Source organism: Diceros bicornis, assembly GCF_020826845.1.
Source record: "Diceros bicornis minor isolate mBicDic1 chromosome 13 unlocalized genomic scaffold, mDicBic1.mat.cur SUPER_13_unloc_1, whole genome shotgun sequence".
Classification (NCBI taxonomy): Eukaryota; Metazoa; Chordata; class Mammalia; order Perissodactyla; family Rhinocerotidae; genus Diceros; species Diceros bicornis.
The window spans coordinates 18,219,668-18,244,201 of record NW_026690866.1 but is presented as its reverse complement, the minus strand read 5'-3'; the positions used below and the strand labels follow the sequence as shown (position 1 = coordinate 18,244,201).

Sequence of the window (24,534 nt, the reverse complement as noted above, 5' to 3'; positions counted from 1 at the left end):
CTTGGACTTAAGGTGAAAGTAGGAGAATATTCCCAACATGCTCCACGTGGTCAAGAATTGTCTTTATCTGAGGAGGTGATTGAATGGGACACGGGAATTACTGAGGTGGGTTGAACCCAATCACAATTACTTACACCACACACGAATAACCAAAATCTTGTTGGAGTTTTGTGTCCCCTCATAGCTTCATAAATGGCCACATATGGGAATTTAACAATTCACTTCCAACTGAAGTAATTTTTTCATTTACCAACATTTACCAACAAACCAAGATGGAAGCAAGACCTTCATAAGCAAAAGATTGCAATTTGCTGAAGGTTCAGAAAGTGGTTAGTAGTTTTCAGGAATAATTTTTTTTTAAAAAAATTGTTATGTACATGTTTTCTAGAGATAATTTTATTGCACACTTAGTACACTACAGTATAGTGTAAACATAACTTCTTTATGCACTAGGAAATCAAAAAATTGGTGTGACTCACTTTATTGCAATATTTGATTTATTGCTGTGCTCTGGAAACAAACCCACAGTATTTCTGAGGTGTACCAGTGTTTTATATCATACAATAAGCATGGCGTCCAATCAATGAATTGGATTTAGGTATTTCAAGATTAAGTTTGTTAAGGCCCAATACTCTAAAACACTCTAGTTACTTGAAAATTAGGTAAAAGTCACAGCTGTTACCAAGTGTTATCTGATTTTCTCCAAACTCCACACTCTGCATGCAGTGAGAGTTGCAGTCCGGGATTCAGGAAGAGCCCCCAAGAAAGCAATGTTACCTGTTGTTTTGCTTGCATTCCCAGCCCAGAGAATGTGATTTCCAATTAGATAGGCGAGTACAAGCCTTGCAGCGACATTCTCCACTTCTATTTTTTTTTTGAAGGGAAATATTTGTCCAGAGCTAACTAACATCTGTTGCCAATCTTGCTCTTTTATTATTGTCCTCAAAACTGTAGTACATAGTTGTATATCCTAGTTGTAAATCATTCTAGTTCTTCTATGTGGGCCACCACCACAGCATGGCAATTCACAGAGACATGCTGTGCTTCCATGACCAGGAAACCAACATGGGCTACCGAAGTGGTGATCACTGAACTTTCACCACTAGGCTATCAGGGCTGGCTCTCCACCTCTCTCTTGTATGCACAGTTCTCCCAAAGAAACGGAAAGCTCTGATGAGGACTGCAGGGTCAAAATTTTGCCTTCCTCCATTTAGTAATTTAACTTTTATAGCCAATAATATTTCCTCCCAAAATGATACACTCTCTCTCTACCTTGAACTAGCTTGCTTGTCTCATTTTAGCATCTTTGCAAGCATTATGATCTCAAGGAAACCCTTTCTGACCACTCCACAATAACTAACTTAAATCTCTCTCATGGAATCTAACACATGGTTTTGTAAGTCCTTACTTTTCATCTTCTTTAAAGCTACATTTAGATCACATTGAACAAATCCTTATTTTTCCAGTGTCTGGTGCTGTTCTTGGCACAGAGCAGGAGATCAGAAAGGTTGTGTTTGATTTAAGAAGTAAGTATTTCCATGGTGTATAATGAGCTTATGGTACAGCTTGGTTTCTGATCTCCTCGAGTTCACAGGTGAGTAGGGGAGACAACATGCAGTTATGTGAATTCAAGGTGGTGACATAGGGCTGCAATATAGGTATGCAGAGATCCATGGGATGAAATAAGTGATAGTATATATGTTTGTGGGGAGGGAAGTGTCATGGACTTCTTCAGAGAGGCAGTAGCATTAGTATTATATCAGACTAATGAAGGCGGATTAAATTCTTGGAGGAATTCTTAGAAATGGCAGAAACTGGTAAATTAGCCTTGCATTTAATATTCTAGGGAGCTGAGAAAAGATTCAACATGACTAGAACACAGACAATGTAGGTTTGGGAGTTGGGTCATGAAGTAGAAGAGGGACAGAAAACCAATACTGAAGATTTTTCATACAATAATTAACATCTTGGAATTACTCAGATTTATGATATTAAACGGTGCAATGCTGGAATCCCCCCAATGGTGGCATTATCTAATTTTATTTTTGTGATTGATATGAGGCTTAATTTCCCAACATCTTTTGTATAATTTCGATTTTTTTGAAATGTACTGAGATTAATGATACAGTCTGGCACATCGTCAATTTGGATAAAGCTTCCACGTGCACATTTGGCATGTGGTAATTTTGGGTATATGTTCCATATGCACATCTAAAGAACACTACATCCACTAACTTCAATTCCTACATGCTTGGAGATTAATAAATACACTTGTAAACAATCGATGATTAATGAGTAAACTATGATGGAAATTAGCATGTATTTCCCATTAAAAATACTATTCATCAAATTTTATGGGGTGGAATTAAATCTATCCTTAAAGAGAAATGTATAATTCTAGATTATATATATTTATATATTATTGTGTATATTTAAATAAAGAAAGGTTGAATTTCTAAGTTCTAAACATTCATCACAAACTAGAAAAAGAGCAGAAAAGTAAACACAAGGAAAAGAGAAAACACAAAATGATAAATGTTAGAGGAAGTGTTAACAAAATAAAAGACAGACATCAAAGGATAAATAAAACTAAATTAGATTCTAATAAATGACAAATATGCTCAATAAAATCCTAGTACTAGTGTTCAAAAAAAGAGAAAAATTGCAACAAAATAATACCAAGGCTGAAAAGGGAGTAATCTGTGCAGATCATATGGAAAATTTTTAACATGAAGAAAACATAAACATCATGTTGATACAATGAAAATTTAGAGGAAATTCACAAATTTCTAGGCAAATAAAAGTTACCAAACTGCCTCAAGAAAAAATGAAAAATCTGAATATTGCCATACTTATTACAGAAATTGAGACCATCCTTTAAAACATTTCTACAAAATTTTATTCTAAGCTATTTATGTGGTACAAAGTTGATGAATCTGCCCAAATATTCAAGAAAAAAATAATATACAACTACTCAAACTCTTCCAGAGAATAGGAAAAACTGAAAACTTTTTGACTCACTTTGAGAGACGAGATTAACATTGGTACTAAAATCTAACAAAATCATTGCAGGAAAGGAAATTACAGGCCACTCTCTTTCTTGGATTAAATTCATTTATACTAAAAGAAAATCAAATCAAATCAAGGTTCCAAATCTAGCCATATTTTATAAGAAGGACATATCATGACCAAATTAGGTTCATGCAATGTAATTCAGTACACTAATCTCTGAAGAAAGAGAAATAATAATCTCAATAACTGTAAGAAAAGCTAGTAAAATTAAACACCTATACATATTTTAAAACAAACAACAACAACAGAAACAACACTTACCAAATCAGAAACAGAAGGAAACTCTCTTACTCCCATACACAGTATTCACAGAATGGAAATTTATGGTGCACTGTTGAAAGCAAGGATAAGAGAAGAATGTTCAACATCACTGCCTCTATAAGCCATTAGGCTGGAGGTCTTGCCTGATACAATAGTGGCAGGAAAAGAAATAAAAGGAATAATTTACTTCAAAGGAAGAAGTAAAATTGATGCTATCTTCAGATGATATTATGGTATAAATGTAAAAACCATATAAATTAAGGTATTAACTGAGTTTATTGGTGGCTGAATACAAGGTTAATATAGAAAGTTTTGCTTCCATCTACCCGTCATAAGCATTCAAAATTAAAATTTTACAAAATGACATTTACAACATCTTAAAGTATGAAGTACCTAGAAATAACTTTAATGAGACTTTCAAAAGATTTCTGTCCATAAATTTATAGAACAGCATTTAGAAAAATGGAGGAAGACTGAAAGAAGTGGAGGGATAAATCAAATTTGTGACTAAACAGACTCAAAATTCTACAGATATCAAAACTGTCCAAATTAATCTACAGCTTCCACAAAATTGCAGCTAAAATGATGACCCATTCTGTGGAAATTACAATTGATAAAATTCTTATGGAAATGATAAAGGAAAAACTTAGCTAAGAAAATCTTGAAGACAATGAATAGAGTGGGAAGAAGTACTCTACCTGACAACAAGTATTATGGCATCACAATAGAGGAGGTTCATCAAGAGGATAAACAAGAAAATCAACGGAACCAAATGGTAAGTTCAGATACAAACTGCTCATATAGGGATTCACGTATAGACGTCTGATTTACAAGGAAACACTGAGGAGGAGTGGGAAAATGAAAGACTTTTCAATAAACCATGTTGGGTAAATTGGCTGTCTTCATGAAGAAGACAATGACTCGCCAACCCTAACTCACACCATCCACAGAAAACTTTATCAGGCAGATTGTAGTTCTAAATGTGAAAAGTGAGAGAATTTAGAGGGACATAAAGAGGAAGGAGCAATGCCCCTGTGGAAGGAAAAATCATGTATTGATACCTGCAGGGATGAGTGGGCACGGAAAAGTTTCAGAACCACATGAAGATTTGGGAATCTTAAAAATCAGAGCTGAGGTAGTAGAAGTAGGCAAGACCAAGGTTATACAGTCTTTTTGGTCTTCCTAAGAGGTTGTCGGATTTTTTAATGGATGATAAACATGATCCCACTTACATGTAGAAGTATCACTTGTGATGCAGGACAAGGGCAGGGAACCAGAATAAAAAGATCTTATGGTAACATAGGAGAGAAGTGACTAAAATCTTAACAGAAGTGGTGGAAGTGAAATCAAGATGAAATGTTTTGGAGATCATTTTAGATGGTAGAAATGGTCTCATTTTGAAACTCCCGAGGAGTGAGGTCTATGACTTGGTCATCTCTGTTTCCCTAGAATGTAGCATATTATCTGGCTCATGGAGGTTTACCAATAACTGCTTGCTCATTGAATGAGTAAATCTAGGCCATAGCTTACAGGGGTAACTCAGAGAGACAGGGAGGACATTTGGTTTTCTGCTGAGAAAAAAGTGCTTTCATGAATATGCAAGATAAATACTGAGAAGAATAGTAGCTTTGTTTACTTAACCATAAATAAGATAGGCAGTATTAACCGGGAATGGTTCTCTACAGAGCATTCTGTGATTTGGAGCCTGGAGCAACAAAGGAAGACAGTTGGCTAAACTTACCCAATGTCTTCTTTGGGGGCATGCGAATGAAAGAGAATGACTGAACCTGGGCTGAGGACACTTTGCATCTCTCCCCAGACATGTATCAGTGTGTGAAGTGTCCAGATCATCAGTATGCCAACAGAGGGTGAGATTGCTGCCTCGAAAAAGCTGTGACCTTTCTGGCTTATGAGGACCCCTTAGGGATGGCCCTGGCCTGCACAGCTCTGTGCTTTTCTGTCCTCACAGCTGTGGTCCTGGGGGTCTTTCTGAATCACCAAGACACTCCCATAGTCAAGGCCAACATTCGGACTCTCAGCTACATCCTGCTCATCTCCCTCACCCTATGCTTCCTCTGCTCCTTACTCTTCATTGGTCGTCCCAAGACAGCCACCTGCAGTCTTCATCAAATCACATTTGGAGTTGTATTTACTGTGGCTGTTTCCAGTGTCTTGGCCAAAACTATGAGTGTGGCTGTGGCCTTCAAGGTCACTGCACCAGGGAGAAGGATGAGGCAGTGGTTGGTGGCAGAGGAACCTAAGTTCATCATTCCCATCTGCTCCTTTATCCAGCTGAGTCTCTGTGGAATCTGGCTGGGAACATCTCCTCCATTCATTGACACAGATGCACACTCTGAACACTGCCACATCTTCGTCGTGTGCAACAAGGGCTCGGTCACTGCTTTCTTCTGCGTCCTGGGATACCTGGGCTCCTTGGCCCTGGGCAGCTTCACTATGGCTTTCCTGGCCCGCTACCTGCCTAACACCTATAATGAAGCCAAGATCCTGACGTTCAGCATGCTGGTGGTCTGCAGTGTCTGGGTCACCTTCCTCCCCATCTACCACAGCACCAAGGGCAAGGTCATGGTGGCCGTGGATGTCTGCTCCATCTTGGCATCCAGTGTGGGGCTATTAGGCTGCATCATTGCTCCCAAGTACTACGTTATTTTCCTAAGGACAGAGAGAAACACATCAAATGTGTTAAGGAATAAAACACATTCAGCGAGAAAATAATCGAAATGTGAGTTATTTTCATAGGTCACAAGAACTTGCATACACTTGAAAAATAATCTACCACATTTTTGCAGATCCACTTTTAGTACCAACTAAACTTACCTTACATCTCCACTTAATTTTTTGCTTTACGTTCGATTTGGCTTTGTACAATTTTCCTCGGGCATTCAAATGAACAAATACAAAAACATTCATACTAATTCTGCTCTAAAATTATGTGTGAAAGATTGCGAAAATGGCCACACATTAGTCTTCTCCCACTGTCTGTTTGGTCGTAGCATCCCACGTTGACTCTGGGTAGACTTGGCCTTGTAACTTGCTTTGGCCAATGAGACATTAACAAATGACATAAGCAAAGGCATGAAAACCACTTGCTCATTGTTGGTACTTGTCCTTCTCTGTCCGCCCTTGGGAAGCCTGAGGCCATCAATATGTGAATGAGTGTAGATAGACTGCACATCTCCATTACTCCAGGTGACTTCAAGTCAACAATCAGATATGTGAGTAAGGCAATCCTAGACCAGCCAATCCCAGCTAAGCCACCAATAGGTCCAGATCAAAATAACTGCCCAGTTAGCCCAGAGAATCTTGAGAAAAAATAAACTATTCTTATTTGAAGCCACCACATTTTAGGTTGGTTTATTATACAGCAGAAGCTAACTGATACATTAGGCTACCATTTATATATGTCCTCTCATTTTTTGTGTAATTATCACAGATTTCTATTTCTTTATCCAATATCATAGACTGGAATATTTTTCTATAGATTAAGTCTCTGAAAGAAAATCAGAGACCATATCACCTTCCATTTTACTTTTTCTCCTTCCTCTTTTCAACCAGACATCTTTAAGCATATATATTAAGAATATCTTCACTAATTTTAAGATTATGGTTATTCTTCTATATTGTCATGCACCACTGTTATACGCGGGGGATTTTTACTTTTAATTTTAGCCCTATAATCCATTTGGAATGACTTACTTGTGAATAATGTTAGTTGATGGTCCAGTGTTTTATTTTACAAATGGATATCTTTTAGTCTATAAAACAAACACTACATCATTTTAAAAGTTGATTTGAAGCACATGGAATCTGAATAATGTTTGGAAAATTGATATCTTTGAAACGCTGTTTTCAATCACAAGTATAGTATATCTCTCTATTTAATCAGAGCTTTTACACGCTTTGTATCTCTTTATAATCTTTTTCATATAACTAATGTGTAGTTCCAATTATTTTAACTACTCATCTTAAATAATTCATTGCTCTTAGGAATGGAATAATTTTTTACATGTTTAAACTAATTCTTGCTCATGTAACAGTATTTTCGATGTTTCATATAGGAATCTAGCTTCCTTATACATTACTGCACTTATTTACCAGTTCTAAATTTTATAAGTTATGTCCCACTAAAATAATAGATTTTCTCTTCTTCTCTAATATTATTTACCTCTTATTCTTTTGATTCTCATTTTTTCCTGACTGTGCTCTCCATTGCCACACTGAATCACAAGTGTTTGCCAGGAGCATTTTCCTCTTCTTAAGTTTAGCATAAACATGAGATAAATTCCTTGTCAGGGCAGAGCAGGCATCTAAGGGAGAAAAAGTAAAAACGTGAAGGGGAATCATTTCTGCCTGGAAATCAACAGACTTGCTTCTCTTGGCTGTTTGGAGCTGGAGATCTTATGACAATGTGGCCAGCTGAGAATCAGAGGATCTTTCTCTAGTCCCAGGAATTAGTCTTGGTCAAATCTCTCAACCTCTTTAGACCTCAGTTTCTTCACCTGTAACATGAAGAGTTGGATGAGTCTTTTTGAGTTCTGAAATCCAGTGACAACAAGATACCCTTCACCCACATGCACTTGACAAAGACCAGAGACAATTTTTAGATGTCTTCTTCTGCATCAACATTATTATCAATATCACCCCTTAAAGACATATCAAATGTCTACTTTCGCATGACACTGATAAAACAGGTTCCATTCCAAATCGCTGTTTATTGGGATAACAAATCTATAGTTAATTGTTTAGAGGTAAGTATAGAGATGGGCCCTGCTGGCAACAGCAATCAATGGGCCAAAAAGTCTTGCTTTATGTTACAGCAAGGCTGTGGAAACACTCCCTAATACACCAGAATGCTTAAGTACTTAAAAAGTATGAAATAAATGGGAGCCTTGTATCCATGGTTACGAGCTAATAAGGATATGATTTTTAAAATTTTGTTAATGATGCCATTTGCCTGCTATGGGGCTGTTCTCTGGTGAGTAAAGAGCAGATGTATTCAAGGCCACTTTCATTCCTTTAATAAATATTTACTCAGTGCCTTCCACTTGCTGCACGATAGCTGTGATCTACCCTAAGAGCATTTATATTCTAGTAGGGTGACACAGACCATAAACAAAAAGAGAATCTTGAGGTGATCAATAAAGTTACATATACATCAAACTTTTTTCATTCTGAACTATTATTCACCCTTTCTCTTCTTTGACTGTTTACCAGAAGTCTAATCATGGACTTGAAAACCCAGAAAGCATGGGTCCCAAGTTTCTTCTCACAACATCCCTGTTTCAAAGACATAGTGTTTATCATCTGAGAGTATGTCTCTTTAAGACTAAGTTCCTAGGAATCAACATTATTTCATCACTTTCTTGAGAGAACCAATGATATTATGAAAGTGAAAAAAATATCATATGGGATTTATACTTGAAATGGTGTTTCCACTCTAATTGTGTTATTTAATGTGGTGTGATTTGGGGGAAGTCAGTTACTCCTTCAGAGACAATGGTAATATTACCCTGAAAAGCATTCTATAGAGATTAAATGAAACAAAGTATAAGAAACTGCATTGTAAATTGCAAAGCAATCTATTTCAGCTTATTTTTCTAATAATATTTTCATTTATCCAATCCTTTTTGACTCTAACAAACCTGCCTAGACTTTTATCATTTATTCAACAATAATAATGGTCAAAATGGTTAAATATTAGAAATTTCATATGGTTCAACTTAATTAATAGGCCATCACAATATTTAATTTGATTATAATTACAGTTAAATTTTTCATGATGCCTTATCATGTGCCAGGCACTTTCTAGGCATCTCACATGTATTCACTCATTTAATCCTCACAACAATGCCATGGAGACAATACTATTAACCTCTATTGTATGGATGAGGAACATTAGAGGTTATATAATTGACCAAGGTCACACAGCTGGTACCCAGGCAGTCCACCTCCAAAATCTCTTTTAGGGATCCATTAGAAGTTGTGGGGCTTACATTGTAAAAGGATCACCTTGGTTCCTGGTTGGTGAATGGATCAGAAGGGACTAAGGAAGAAAGCACATGGCTACTGAAATGATCCAGGCAAGCAATTCTGAATACAGGATTTCCTTCCTTTTTAAGGCTGAATAATATTCCATTGTATAGATGCCTCAGATTTTCTTCATCCTTTCACCCACTGGTGCACAATTAGGTAGTTTCCATCTCTTGGTTATTTTGAATAATATTGCAGTGCATTTTGTCAAATGAATTCCTGGCACTTAGTGAGTTTGAACAAATTCTTATACACATTAGTTACTGTAATCAATTACATTTCTAAATGTCTAAAGTTTAAATATTTGTCATTCTACAGAAATACCTTGCCTAATCATGATTTGTGTCATTATCAGTTCATGAATGATCTAAGATTTTTGTACAAAAATCATTATAATGGCTTTTTTTGCATGTATTCAGGAACCTTGCATAATATGGGTATTCCCTGATTCTTGATTTTTAGTAGAGTTTTCTAGTAAGCCTTTGGGATACGAAGCATCTTCAGAGATGTGAGGCAGACAGCAGAAAAATAATAAAGTGATTGTTATATTTAATTATATCAAAAGAAAACTTTGGTTTTGCTAAATTGTTTTTACACAGCCTTTGCTTATTTGTAAGAGTGACATATCATTTTATTAATGAAAAGAAAATTCAATAAACAATTTTAACATAAAACAATATCTATTGAGAACTTATATGAAAATTTTAGCAATATGCTGTCACCAATTTCCTCATCTGCAAAATGGAGATAGATAATACCATCTTCGTTATGGGTTGCTGTGAGAATATTCAAGAGTAATGTATGTAAAAGGCTTATCAACATGTGGGTTGGAAAGTGATGCCCCATTCATTTTTCCACCGGGATGGTGACAGCTTTTTTAATGCTTGAAGTCTGTAGTTTTCAAAATACGTTCTACTCTTGTAAAGTGAATCCTTTTTACAAATTCTTTGTAGAGTTAGATGATCCCTTTGGAATACAAATTCAGGCTTCCGTGTGTGTGCGTGTGTGTGTATGTATACGCACATCTCTCAAATAATACTCCAAGGCTTATAATGAAAAGCTACTTTCCCCACTCTTGAGTCTGCTTCCAAAAACAACTTCTTTAATTTTCTGGTTTAAAATCTATATTTCTAAATTAGCTACTCATACAGCTTTTTCATTTTTCAGCTTTTAATTATTTAGTTTATTTCTTCTCTGAAAAAATCAGCACAAAGTGTTCTTACATACGTTAAAAACATAATTCCCCTTGCCCAATATAAGTATTTAATGAATTAAGATAAATCAAAATTCAATGTCTACTGTTTTATGACATCAGTGTTTACCATTTTATAGCATACGAATATCATCCAGAAATGTGCTACGTCAGATAGTATGAATACTTTTTCTTTCTCACTTTTTCCTTTGACTTTTTAAATGGTAAAATTCTCTTGTTTCTTTGTTGTCTTCCTATGGATTCATCACTTGTTCATCTCCTTCTACCAGAAAATTAAATCTCTTCTCATTAACTTCTGATGCATGAGACAATTCATGGGCTTCAGATTTTGCTAGGGGACATCTCTCTTGGGCTTGAACATATACACAGTCCCTCATATACACAGTATGTCTGGAAGGATAGAGGAGGAAAGGATGTTTATCTCTGTGCAAAAGTACCGGGAGACAGTGGTAGAGTGAGAATATTTGAAGTTTTCTTATACGTGGACCTACGACGTAGGCCTCCCTCCCCCCAGATTTTTAAAATTAAAATAGCGTTATATCCTTATCTACTGGCTTGGAACAGCAAGTTCTAGAGAAATGTGAATATATGATCCGATTTTTTAACGAAATTATGAAAAGGAAACGCACAAAAAATTTAGAATTCTAAATATGGGCACATCATTCTATGAGGCTGTGTCAAGGTGGGGAAAGGAATGAAGAACAGCTGTTCAACATCCAGCTACCTGTACAGTCTAGGGGTCCACGGAAAGCCTCGCCTCCAACCAAGACCCTGGAGCTGATTTCCTCCTCCTGTAAAGTCGCCTTGAGTTATTCCAGCCACACCCCAGCCTCTTCCCTCTCCTGGAACTGGTCTCAGCCCACAACGTCTGGCCTGCCTCCCCCCACAGCCTGGTCCCGGCTCATTGCCTTGCCTGCACCCTTGTTCCCGCCCATAGAACCGCCTCCCCGGCCTGCTGTCACTCACAGCCTTGGCCCCGCCCACAGCCCGCCCCTAGAACTGGTTCCCGCACACTGCTCTGCCCCTAGATTTTGTCCCTGTCCCTAATGCTGACCCAGCCCGCTTTCCAGCTTCTCACTCACTCTAGAAACTAGACACCTCACCCTAGGCTGGGGTGCATAGCCTCGCCCCACCCGCGCCCTCAACCCGCAGCCCCCAAACGTTCGTCCTCCCCGAACGCCCGCCCGAGACCGGAACCGGACGCGCGGGTGGCGCCGTGGATGGAGCGGGCGTTCTTAGCGGTGTGTTCCGTCTTCTCGTTGCGGACCGAATTCCCCTGGACGTTCGCCCTCAGAGGCGGAGCTCGGTGAGCGGCGGGCGGTCCCGGCTCCAGTCGCGGTCCAGGGAGGGGCCTGGGCCGTGGGCAGCCCCGCCAGGGCTCGGCGTCTCTCCGTCCCCCCGCAGCCCCGTTTCCCCCGGGCTGTTCCCTCAGGGCCCCCGAGACGGCTGTTCCTCCTGGCTCCGGGCACCGCCGTCCCCTCCTCTGAGTCCCCGTCACCGTCCTCCGTGTGATTTTGTCCCCAGGGGGCTTTAGCCACTTCTGGAGGTGATGTTTGGGTCGTTACAAATGGGGCGCTCCTGGCATCTAAGGGGGGAGGCAGGGATGCAGCTCAGCATCCTCCAGGGATCAGGACGGCCCGACAGAGAATTATCCAGCCCCAAATGTCAGTTGTGCCAAGGTTTGGAAACCTGCTCCAGGGCCTGAAAATCTCCCGAGCCCTGAATAAGTGTGGAAATTGTTGACAAGTCAGCGAGTCACTTATAGTGTCCCTAAATGACAAGCTTGTTTAAAGGGTCCAGAGTCACCAAAAAGTCTCTGTCCAGCCAAGTGAGTTGAGTGACTCAAGTGCACACAGCACGAAGCTGCTTTCTCCCATCTCGGGGAGCAGCAGGTGGCTGGATAGGAATCTGGAAAATCCAGCCACAGCCAACAGTTACAGTTAAATCAGTAAACACAAAAATAGAAAAGTGAATGGGGTTGGCCTTTCCATCCAACACCCTATAAAAGGCCTCAAAATCTTGTTTGTGCTTTTTATCCCCCCTCAGACATGAAAAGCATCCGTGGAGCTCAAGTTTGAGGTGAAACCAGGCTCAGGGTCCACCTGTCCTCGCTGATCCATGGATTTCTGTGTGACCAGGTGAGTACCCTGTGGACCTGGTACCAAGAGGTTCTGGCAGTCTCTGCTGTGCAGAAGACCTGCTAGTGAGCTTCCCTGGGCTCGGGTTGTCACCACCTGGAGTTACTGAGAGTGAAGGTATCTCGAGAAAAATTATTGATATTTGATGGATGGAAATATGGTAAGCTGTGTGTGGTTCTGTGTGGTAAATATTTCAGTAAGTACAGTTATATGCAAATAAGAACACATGAAACAAACTTAAATAACTGCAAATGTGTATTATAGTAGAAAATATAGATTTACTTGTATTGCATAATACTCAAAAGTCAGGATTTATATATAATATAAATACAGAAATGTTTTGCGTGTGTATGTAGTTATTAGAAGACATCCCATGAAATATTAGCAGGGATACTCAGCAACATTCCTTAGACCCATTCAATTTGATTTTTAAAGTCCTATGAATCCTCCACATAAATTTGAAATAAAAGAGCATTCAGGGAAAAAGATGATTTGAACGTCTTTGTATTAATAACAAATTTAAAATTGAATTTGCCAGTAGCCAGATATATTTGAGCATTTTTATCTTTATGACATTTCCAATCATTTGGAGGAGTACTAAGCAACACTGTAGATTGAAGGGAAGGGCAATAGTCTCCAAAAAGACTGTCCTCTCCAGCTTGCCTTCTAAAGGGAATTAACTTTGTTTCTTGAAACTTTTCTGAAATAACGGTCTGGTGATTCACGTTGCAGAGAATCTTGTTAAGTAATTTTGTATTTAGTTGTTGGCCTCTACTAATTGTGTGTGTATGTGTGTGTGCCTTTTTCATTCTAGCTTTCCTGTGATGTTCTTGAGGGGAATGTGTGCTTGTCATGCAATAGATAGTCTCTGAGTGTATAATTAATGGTGACCAACCATCGTCATTTATTTAGGACAGTGGGGTTTTCCAGGACACAGGATGTTTAGTGTTCAAACAAGGGCAGTCCTAGACAAACCGGGATGGTTCCTCATCTCATGAGCCAGGCCCTGGGACACATGCATGGGGACACGGAGAACCAGAGAGACCTTGTCCCACCTCCATGGAATTTACATTGTATTTGGGAATTTGGATTTTAGACAGTTAATGATGAGAGTGATGTGGGAGTTTGACACAAGGGAAATCAACATGAGGGGGCAGAGAAGCCCTCTTGAGAAGGACTGATATTTAACTTGAGAGCTAGAGTTGGGACTGGATTTAGCTGGTCGGAGGGTTAGACTGGAGTGAGGGTGTGGGAGTGTGTTCAAGAGAGCGTTTCAGGCAGAGGGACACGCATGAGGACACCCCTGAAGCAGAGAGCCTGGTGTGTCCATGAACTGAGAAGAAGGATGCCTGAGCCGAGTCAAAACAGGGGGAGAGGTGTGAGCCACACTGGCAAGGGGGGACAGGCAGGACCAGATCAGGGGTGACTTGGGACTCTGTTCTAAGACCAGTGGGAAGACTCTGGAGAGATGCGAGTAGAAGGATGATGTGATTAGCGTTTGGTCTAAGCATGTGGGTTAAAATGGACTTCATGGTTAAGAATGAAGACTTAATAGGCAAGATGGGAGGTGCTGGGAATAAGGTTAGGAATCAGATGATTGTTCCCTAGGCCTGAGTGATGGCTGTGGAGTAGTAAAGAAGTAGAAAGAAAAGACCATGGAGTGTAGAACCGAGAGAACATAATGATCCTTTCTTGCCTGCATGTGTCAGATGGCACAGGGCACTGACTGTTTTCGCTACTGTCTGTGCAGACCTGCAGGTGGCCCCTCACCCAGATCTGTGTGTTCACCCCTCTTTGCCACTCACAGGCCCCCCCTCCACATCCTAAAAGAAGTCAGGCCTTACTTGTTAGGGGGTTGTCTCACACGGGAGACGCCTAGAAGAGCCCCTGCAGGCATCAAAGCAGCCCCTTCAGCATTTCCATCACCGTCCTCCCTTCCCCTCTCTCGCTTTCCACACTCAGAATGACCCCTGCTCAGTATTCCACATCCCCATGATCTTCCTCCCCCAGGCTTGAGAAGCGTGGGGTAGCCACTGGCGTGGACATCATCTGCACCTTCCATTCTGACCCCCGCAGGTCCCAGGCTGGACAGAGAGTGACTCTACTGGGAGCTGAGCCATGAGACTCAATGCGTCACCCACATGGGCTCCTTCACCCTTGACTGGGGCAGCCTCTACTTCAGTGGTGAGGGGCTGTGCTACAGCCACGCTGTCTGTTCTGTGTTCCCTCCGTTGCTCTAAAGTGAGCTATGATCCATCTCTCTATCCTCCTGGTCTGGGTTCAGTCTTCTCATCACTGTGTGATCACTGTGTCCAGCCACCTTCCATGTTATTGCCTTCCCCCTGAACACCCCTCCACTCGTCCCCTCTGCTTTCCCCTCTGCTTTTCCCACAAAGGTCCCTACATCCTTTCTCTCCCTTATTCTTTATGTTCACCCCAACTCTTGCTCAGCTCCTCTCGCCTTCTCTCCACAGGTTACACCTATGGAGCCGTGGCTCCGACTACCACCAGTGAGTATTCCTGGCCCTGATCTCCTGTGTCCCGTCTGCATTTGGTGTTTGGGAGCCCTTGTTCTCCTTCATCTGCTGTCCTTGGTGAGGGAAGGACCTGGAAGGGCCCTAATTCCTCCCTTCTCTCCCTCCCGGGTTCTGGTGGAGAGTCCCAGCCCAGTGTGAGAAAGCCTTAGACACAGACATGTTCTCCACCACATTCTGACCCCACATGGTTTTCACTTTAATTCTCCTAGAGCCCCGCCCTTTGTCCTCCTTTTCCAGGTATCCCATCTATCTGCCCATTTTTCTGCCTATCTGTCTCTACTCCGAGTTCAGTCACTCTTGTTCACCTATCTCTCTCTCTTGGGCTCCTCTCATCCACAGGCTTGCTCATCCCTCTACTCACACAGTCACCGGTCCCCTCACTCTCATTTATGCTTCACCTGTGAATGGTGGTCTTGAGACAGCCAGTGCTGGAGTCCGTGTGAGCCTCGGGTCTCCTCCCACTCTGTCCCTCCCTGATGCCAGCCTTATCCACAGCTTCCGAGCTGGACACCACGTCCCTGCATACTTGATCATCACCTGAGCCACCAGAAGCCACCACAGGTATCTGGGGGCCCCTTTTCCTTCCCAAGAGAAGCTCTCTGGTCCCACTCCCGATGAGCCAAGTGTGATCCAGGAGCTGGGAAGCCAGGGTATGAAATTCTGGTTTTAGGACAATCATGCTGATCACAAAGATTATACCAACGATTCAGTCTAAGGCCAGCTCTCAGAGAGCCCCTAGTCTTGTGAATTAACACACCATTATAATACAATGTGGGATATTTCGGGGAGAGGCACCTGGCATAATTTGGAGGGAAGGAGCTTGCTAGAGAAAGTTTCACCAGAATGAAGTCTTTAAGAATGTGTAGGAGGGACCCTGGCAAATAGAGGATGAAGGGTTTTCCTGGCAGAGAGGATTCCATGAGCAAAGGCTCCGGCCAGAAACAACATGCTGTAAAGGGAGAATTGAAACGAATTTGGTTTGCGTGAAGCATGAAGTTTAAACCACAGTAGATGGATAAAATGATACTGAAAGGTCAGCAGGAGCCAGATTGAGTAGAGCCTTGAGTGCCAGGTCAAGAAGGTTGAACTAAACACTGAAGGCCATAGGGAGCCATGGGTGGTACTAGAGCAGTGGTGGCCCTAGTGAGGTATTCATTTCAGAAAGATTCTTCTAGTAGTCCATGTAGAACATCCTTTAGACAGAGCATCTAGTGAGCCTGCTGGGGTGTTGGTCTGGATGAAAGAATTTAAGACCTGAACTGGGACAGGGATGGAGTATATGTGAGGACCAGTTTGCATGGTGAATGGGTGTTACTGGGAGGGAAGAGGAGCTGAGCATATATGCTGGTTCTGACTTGGGTGACGACACGGGTGGGTGGTGGTGCCACTGTGAGAGAAGACGACAGATGATAATGAGTGCAGGACTCTGGTCTGGTCTCAGGCCAGCTCTCAGAGATGTTCATCACTCTCCCTCTTGTCTTGCAGCTTTGGGGCACAACCTGAAGACCCTCACAGTCACCTTCCCCATCCCCACCCTCTGGTATTCATCAGACAGGAGCAATGGCTCAGCCACGTTCAACTCCACTGAGAGGGTCCTGCAGAGCCTAGTGAGACCCAGGTCCCAGCAGCTCCTGGTGGGTTAAATCCCACCCAGCCCCTCCCCTAACCCCTGTCCCTCCTGCTCATCCTCCTCCTCCCTCCTCCCCAGATGGATCCTTGTTCAAGAGGAGCAGCCTGGGTCCCTTCTACTCGACTTGCAGACTGGTCTCCCTCAGGTGAGACCCTCCCCTGAGCATTTGCCCCTAATGACCACTTTTGTAACCACCCCTCTTTGTCTCCCCATTGTCCTCCCATTTCCTCCTTCCAGTTCTGGCCCACACCCCCAGAGGTTTCAGGACCTCTCTCTAGAGTCCCCACATCCCTCTCTCCCCAGGCCTGAGAAGGATGGGGCAGCCATCAGTGTGACGCTGTCTGCACCCACCACCCTGATCCCGTGGGCCACCATCCCTCTGTGCTGGGAGCGGAGAGTGTCCGCCTGTCTGCTCTTCCTCTCAGTGGCTCCTGGCTCTGCAGCTCAGAGTTTATCCATCCAGAGAGAGCACCAGCTACATTTCCGCATCATCGTCGGGAACCTCAGCAACCTGGAGCCCACATCCTCGGAGTACACCGCCCTGCCGAGAGACACCCAGGACCAGGTGGGGTCTCCCCTCTCCCGTCTCCCCTTGCCCTGAGAGCACCCTCATTCCTCTGCCTGACTTACATCTGTTATGTGATTGTTTCACCCCTTCACTTTCCCTGCATGTCTGGCTTCTCCCAGTGTCCAGAGGTGATGTCCTAGCTGCCTTGCCCATTTCTCACATGGGTAAACTGAAGCTCAGAAAGGGGAGTATTGTGCCTAGGGTCACACAGTGAGTTAGGGGCAGAGCCAGGATTTGAAGTCAGGTCTCCCTTGCCCCAAGGTCTGTGATCTTTCACTGGCTCCAGTGGCGCCCTGCATCCCCAGGAGACCTCCATCTCACCCACCCTCCCTCGCGTTTGTTCTAGGTCACCAAGCTCTACAAGGGCAGCCAGATATGAGACATATTCTACTCCTGCGTGGTCACCGACTTGATGTAGGTTGAGGAGATTGGAAGCATTGGCTGAGCTGGTGGCTGATGACTCTGAGCTCAAGTGACACATCTTTGATTTGGATGTCACTGACATGGTGCCCATTCTGCCCCACGTCCCTGTCAGCTAATCCTACCATCTCCTTCCATAAGTTTTTGGGGAATGAGAAAAGCATTAACATTTGGGGACACCAACCTCCAGCATCCTCCTCCTCCTCCTCTTCTGGAGACTTTCAACAAATATCAGCAGTCAAACTGTGTTCTCCAGTAGTGGAGCCACTAAGCACATGGAGCAGTTTAAATTTTTTATACACCTATTGAGATACGGTTCATATATTGTGTGTGGGGAGGAGTGTATTTTTTAGGTTTTTCTATATACAATATCTTCTCCTCTGCAAAACAAATAGTTTTACCTCTTCCCTTCCAATCTGGGTTTCTTTTATTCCTTTTTCTTGCCTAATCACCCTCATTAGAAACTCTAGTACCTGTGATTAACATATGAGATAAGGGAAGACATCATTGTCTTGTCCCTGGTCTTAGGGGGAAATTTTCAGTCTTTCACCATTGAATATGGTGTTAGCCGTGGGTTTTTCATCGATGCTGTTTATAGGTTGAGAAAGTTTTCTTCTATTGCTAATTTGTTGAGTGTTTACTTTTTTTGACATGAAGGGCGTTGTATTTTGTCAAATTCTTTTCTGTATATGTGGTTGAAATTGCATGTTATTGGCACTTATTCTATTAATATGGTGTATTACATAATCAAGTTTTCAGATATTAAGCCAACCCTTCAACTAGAGGTGAGAGATTAAGATGTTCTCAAGTCTTTCCCAGGCATGCCACAGCCCTGAGCCCTTGTGGCCTTCTAGAGGCCCGCAAATACACTGCAGCTTTTCAAAGGCCCCTGTGGATATCTCATTCTCCTAATTTTCCTTCTAAGATTTGGCTCACCTCTTGCCTGCCTCAGCTGATATCACTCCCTCAGGCAACTACAATAGAAAACAATTAACCCTGATTGTTTTTAGCAAGTGCCCTGGGGACGGACTTTCCTCCAAGGGCAAGCTCTGAGTCAAGTAACTACAAGCCCTGAACTTGGGGCTTTTTCAGGGAGCTGCCAGGCAGGTCAGCTAGTGACAGTTCGGTGGGGATGGGTCTTTTGAGAACTCCAAACCCATTATGGCTGCTGGGCTGCTGGATGTCTCAGCCACTGTAGTTCTGAGAATGACAGTTTTCAAAGTTATGGAGGATATTGTGAGAGCAGGATGGGATAGTGCAAGTTATAGTGCCACAAAGTTGGCTCCCTTTATCAAGATTCCACCATGTTTCTTCACTAAACCCTCCTCAGATTCTTACAAGCCGTTGATTAATTTCTAGACTTCTGAAAAGTTGATTTTGACCATTTTTACCAGTGTTCTCATTGTTTTTATGCATTTCCAGAAGTCCTTACACCAAAGTTTCAAAAATGTTCTCCCTGTGGTTATTTATTTATAAATTAATTACTTAAAATGAAATTATGTGAGAAATTCAGTTCCTCACTCACACACACTAGCCACATTTTAAGTGCTTGATAACAACATGGGGCTAATAATGAGTGTATATGGTATTGCAGACAAATGTTTACATTATTGCAGAAAGTTCTCTTGGACAGGACCCTGAAGCAGAGAATCTAGAATCAGGGTAGAATTCCAGACACCCTTGTTCATCCCTTGTGCCCTTCCAGGTCTGTCCCCCACAGTAACCACACTGGAGCAGGCTCCCTCTGTAACTTGCCACCTTGGCACAGAGACTGGACAGAGTTGCCATCTATGAGGAATTCCTGTGGCTGACCCAGAATGGTACCCAGCTGCAGAACTTGACCCTGGACAGGAAGAGTGTCCTTGGGGATGATACAGCTCCCTGGTCATTGGGAAAGAAAGTGAGGCCTCTCCGGGGATTCTGGATGCCTGGGGCTTAGAGAGCATTGAACTTTCTCAGGTTGGCAGGAGGTGGCTTAGTCCCCCAATATTTACCCACCATTGAGAGAGAGAAAAGGAAACCAGTGTAATATAGGAGGCCCTCACCTTCTCCTAGACAGCTCTGTGACCTAAAGGTAGTCACCTCCCCTCTCTGGACTTTTGTTTCCTTATCTCTGCACTGAGAGCCACTGGGCCAGATGGTCAGTGAGGGCCTCCAGCTGTGTGTGAAGCAGACTCACAGGTTTGGGGGTGGATGTAGTTTCTGATCCACAGGCTATAGTTTGCCAAGTCCCGCTCTAGATGATCACCGATGCACTAGAACTTTCTGCAGTGGTGGAATGTTCTATATCTGTGCTCTCCAGTGCACAGCTGCATGTGGCTATTGAGTACTCGAAGGATGGTATTGTGACTGGTTTTTATTGTTACTGATTTTTAATGTTACTGAGGTACTAGAATTTCTATTTTATTTACCTAAAATTAATTTTAGTTCAAAAGATACTTCTAGCTGCTCCATATCAGACAGCACACCTCTAAGAGGTTGTCTGGGTAGAGGTACAAATAGAGGGACCTGCACCCCTTCCCCCATGCCCACTGGGTGCTGTGTGTTCTACCCTCCTGGAGTTTATCTTGTAGCTGGCAATAACAAGAATAGAGAATTGAAACATCAATTATTTGATGTGAACAAACTCATACTTGCAGGCGGAAATCAGGGAAGACTTCCTGCAAGAAATTACATTGTAGGTTAATCCTAGAAAATGAATATTAAGCACATAGATAAAGGAGAAGGTGATGATGTGTTTCTAGGCACGGAAGAACACTTTTGTGTTGGATATTACAAATTTAGAGAGATCGCATAGGCTTGCCAACTGTGATGATCCATTCTGCCCCCGGCTGTCATAAGAAAGTCCAGCCAAATTTCAGTCCTCTGTGCCCAGAGGTATGAATTTGGTTTAATTTATTACACTTTTGTTCTGTGATAATGGTCTTGTATTTTGTAGCAAAGTATAATCACTTTTTAGAGATGGAAACTAAAATGGGGTGAAACATGATGATGTCTACTTGACTTTAATATTTCATTGAAAACGTGGGATGAATCAAGGGTGGCAAGTGTTAATAATTTATACATTGATGCAATATTGTTTTAATTAGATGGAATATACATTGTTAAATCTAGATGATGGATGTTTATGAGACTGTTCCCTTTATTTTTCTGTGTCTAAAAAGGTTTATTAAAAAGAATGAAACACACTCACATGTATTCTCCATTTCATTCACTTCCAGAGTATTCTCCCAACAGAGATAATGCCTTGACTCAGAAGCCTGGTAAACCTGCAGGAAGCCCCAGCACATGGTAGAGGGAGAGTATCTTGATGCTGTGCCTCATCGGAGAGAACCATGCGCACAGGGTCTCGGATGATGAGGAAAGTTGGCCAACCCTTGTCAATTAGGGTTGAGGCACAGTGGGGTCACCAGGAGCCCTGGGGCAATGACAGGACGTGGCTCACCCCACCACATGTCTCCCCAGATCTCCCCTTCTGGGCCCTCATCCTCATCTGCTTGGCGGGACTCCTGGTGCTCATCACAGGCCTGATCTGCTGTGTCTTGGTAAGACATGACGTGTTGCTTGTCTTCTTACTATTGGGTTGTAAGAGCTCTTTATATACTATAAATACATGTCCTTTTCTAGGGATATGTTTTGCAGATGTTTTCTCCCAGTCTGTGCGTGGCTTGCCTTCTCCTCCTCCACATGAGTCATTGGGGAAATGTAAGTGACAGTCATCATGAGATTCCACCACACTTGAGTGGCTAAAATTAAAAAGACTGACTAGAGCAAGTGTTGTTGAAGATGTCAAGTTACTGAAACTCTCATCGAGTGCTGGTGAAAAATAGCTTGAATGCGTCTTTAATAATTACATACATCTACCCAGACTTTCCTCTCCTAGGAATCCATCTAAGGGAAATAAACACATATGTCTATACACAGACTTGTACACACATGTTGATAACAACCTATTTATAGTACATAAAAATGGAAAACAACCCAAATGTCCATCTACTGGTGAACGGATACACAAAGTGTGATATATCCCCACAGTGGGATACTATTCAACCATAAAGAGGAATGAATTATTTTTTTTCTTTTTCAATTATACTATTGAAGTTATAAAGGGTTTTAACATGGTGTAATTTCGGGTGTTCATTATTATTTGTGAATTTCTGTATAGACTGCATCGTGCTTACCAGCGGTAGTCTAACTTTTTTCCATCACCATGCATATGTGCCCCTTTAACTCTTTCACTCAACACCCAGCCCCCTTCCCCTCTGGTAACCACTAATCTCTTCTCTTTATCCCTGGATATGTTTATCTTCTACATATAAGGGAAATAATGCTATTTGTCTTTGTCTGCCTTGTTTCGCTTATCATTATACCCTCAAGGTCCATCCAGGTTGTTGCAAACAGGACGATCGTGTCTTTTTTTTCTGGCTGAGTAGTATTCCATTGTATATAATACATACCACATCTTCTTTATCTGTTCATCTGTAGCAGGGTACTTGGATTGCTTCCATGTCTTGGTTATTGTGAATAATGCCGCAGTGAACACACGGGTACATAAATCTCTTTGAATTGTTTATTTCAGTTTCTTTGGATAAATACCCAGTAGTGGGATAGCTGGAAGGTATGGTATTTCTATTTTTAATTTTTTGAGAAATCTCCATACTGTTTTCCCTGGTGGCTGCACCAGTTTGCATTCCCACCAGCAGTGTGTGAGGGTGACCTTTTCTCCTTATCCTCTCCAACATTTGTTATTTTTTGTCTTGGGAGTTATAGCCATTCTGACAGGTGTAAGGTGATCTCTCATTGTAGTTTTGATTTGAATCTCCCTAATAGTTAGTGATGTTATACGTCTTTTCATGTGCCTGTTGGGCTTCTGTATATCTTCTTTGGAAAAATGTCTGTTCATCCTCTGCCGATTTTTAGATTGGATTATCTGTTTTTTTGTTGTTCGGTTGTATGAGTTGTTTATATATTTTGGAGATTAACACCTTCTCAGATATATGATTTGCAAATATTTTCTCCCAGTTGGTGGATTGTCTTTTCGTTTTTTTTTTTTTTTGTGAGGAAGATCAGCCCTGAGCTAACATCTGTGCTAATCCTCCTCTTTCTTTCTGAGGAAGACCGGCTCTGAGCTAACATCTATTGCCAATCCTCCCAATCCTCCTCTTTTTTTTTTTCCCCAAGTTCAGTTGATAGTTCTATGTCATAGTTGCACATCCTTCTAGTTGCTGTATGTGGGACGCGGCCTCAGCATGGCCAAACAAGCGGTGCGTGTGTGAGTGTCCGGGATCCGAACATGGGCCGCCAGTAGAGGTTCGCGTGCACTTAACCACTAAGTCAGGGGGCCGGCCCTGTCTTTTCATTTTGTTCATCATTTCCTTTGCCTTGCAGAAGCCTTTTAGACTCATGTAGTCCCATTTGTATATTTTTCCTTTTCTTTTCCTTGGCTGAGTAGACATGGTATTGCAGAAGATGCTGCTAAGACTGATGTCAAAGACTGCACTGCGTATATTTTCTTCTAGGAGTTTTATGGTTTCAAGTGTTAGAGTCAAGTCTTTTATCCATTTCGAGTTAATTTTTGTGTATGGTGGAAGATAATGATCTACTTTCATTCTTTTGCATGTAGCTGTCCAGTTTTCCCAACAGCATTTATTGAAGAGACTTTCCTTTCTCCATTGTATGATCTTGGCACCTTTGTCAGAGATTAACTGACCACAGATCTGTGGTTTTCTTTCTGGGATTTCAGTTCTGTTCCATTGATGTATGAGTCTGCTTTTGTGCCAGCACCATGCCATTTTGATTAGTATAGCTGTGTAATATATTTTCAAGTTAGGATTGTGATGTCTCCAGCTTTGTTCTTTCTTCTCAGGATGGCTTTGCCTGTTCAAGGTCTTTTGTTATTCCATATACATTTTAGGATTCTGTGTTCTATTTCTATGAAGAATGTCATTGGGATTATGATTGGGGTTGCATTGAATCTGTAGTTTACTTTAGGTAATATGGACATTTTAACTGTCTTTAGTCTTCCAATCCATGTGCATGGAATATCTTCCCATTACTTCAGGTCATCACTGATTTCTTTCAATAATGTCTTATAGTTTTCATTGTATAGGTCTTTAACCTATTTGGTTAAATTTATCCCTAGACACTTTTTTCTTTTTGTTGCAATTGTAAATGGGATTGTATTCTTGAGTTCTCTTTCTGTTAGTTCATTATTAGAGTATAGAAATGCAACTGATTTTTGTAAGTTGATTTTGTACACTGCAACTTTGCTGTAGTTGTTGATTGTTTCTAATAGTTTTCTGATGGATTGTTTAGGGTTTTCTATATTTACAATCATGTCATCTGCAAACAGCAAGAGTTTTATTTCTTCCTTTCCAATTTGGATTCCTTTTATTTCTTTTTCCAGCCTAATTGCTCTGTCCAAAACCTCCAGTACTATGTTGAATGGGAGTGGGGAGAGTGGGGACCTTTGTCTTCTTCCTGTTCTCAGAGGAATGGCTTTAAGTTTTTCACCATTAAGTATGATGTTTGCTGTGGGTTTATGATATATGGCCTTTATTGTGTTGAGGTATGTTCCTTCTATACCCATTTAATTGAGAGTTTTTATCATAAATGGATGTTGCATCTTGTCAAATCCTTTCTCTGCA

The 24,534-nt window shown here is 41.6% G+C and overlaps 1 protein-coding gene and 1 long non-coding RNA gene across 3 annotated transcripts in view; both read left to right on the top strand.

Moving 5' to 3' along the window:
* Nucleotides 1-24,534, top strand: part of LOC131401746 (ral guanine nucleotide dissociation stimulator-like) — a 366,596-nt gene that overhangs the window by 295,171 nt on the left and 46,891 nt on the right. The gene's annotated exons all lie outside the window — the stretch shown is intronic.
* On the top strand, nt 11,829-14,910 carry LOC131401749 (uncharacterized). 2 transcript variants are annotated; one of them, XR_009217927.1, is made up of 3 exons: nt 11,829-11,900; nt 12,641-12,732; nt 14,809-14,910. It is a non-coding gene; the product is annotated as an uncharacterized LOC131401749 (long non-coding RNA). The 2 variants fall into 2 exon arrangements; XR_009217928.1 differs by lacking the exon at nt 14,809-14,910 and adding an exon at nt 14,695-14,742.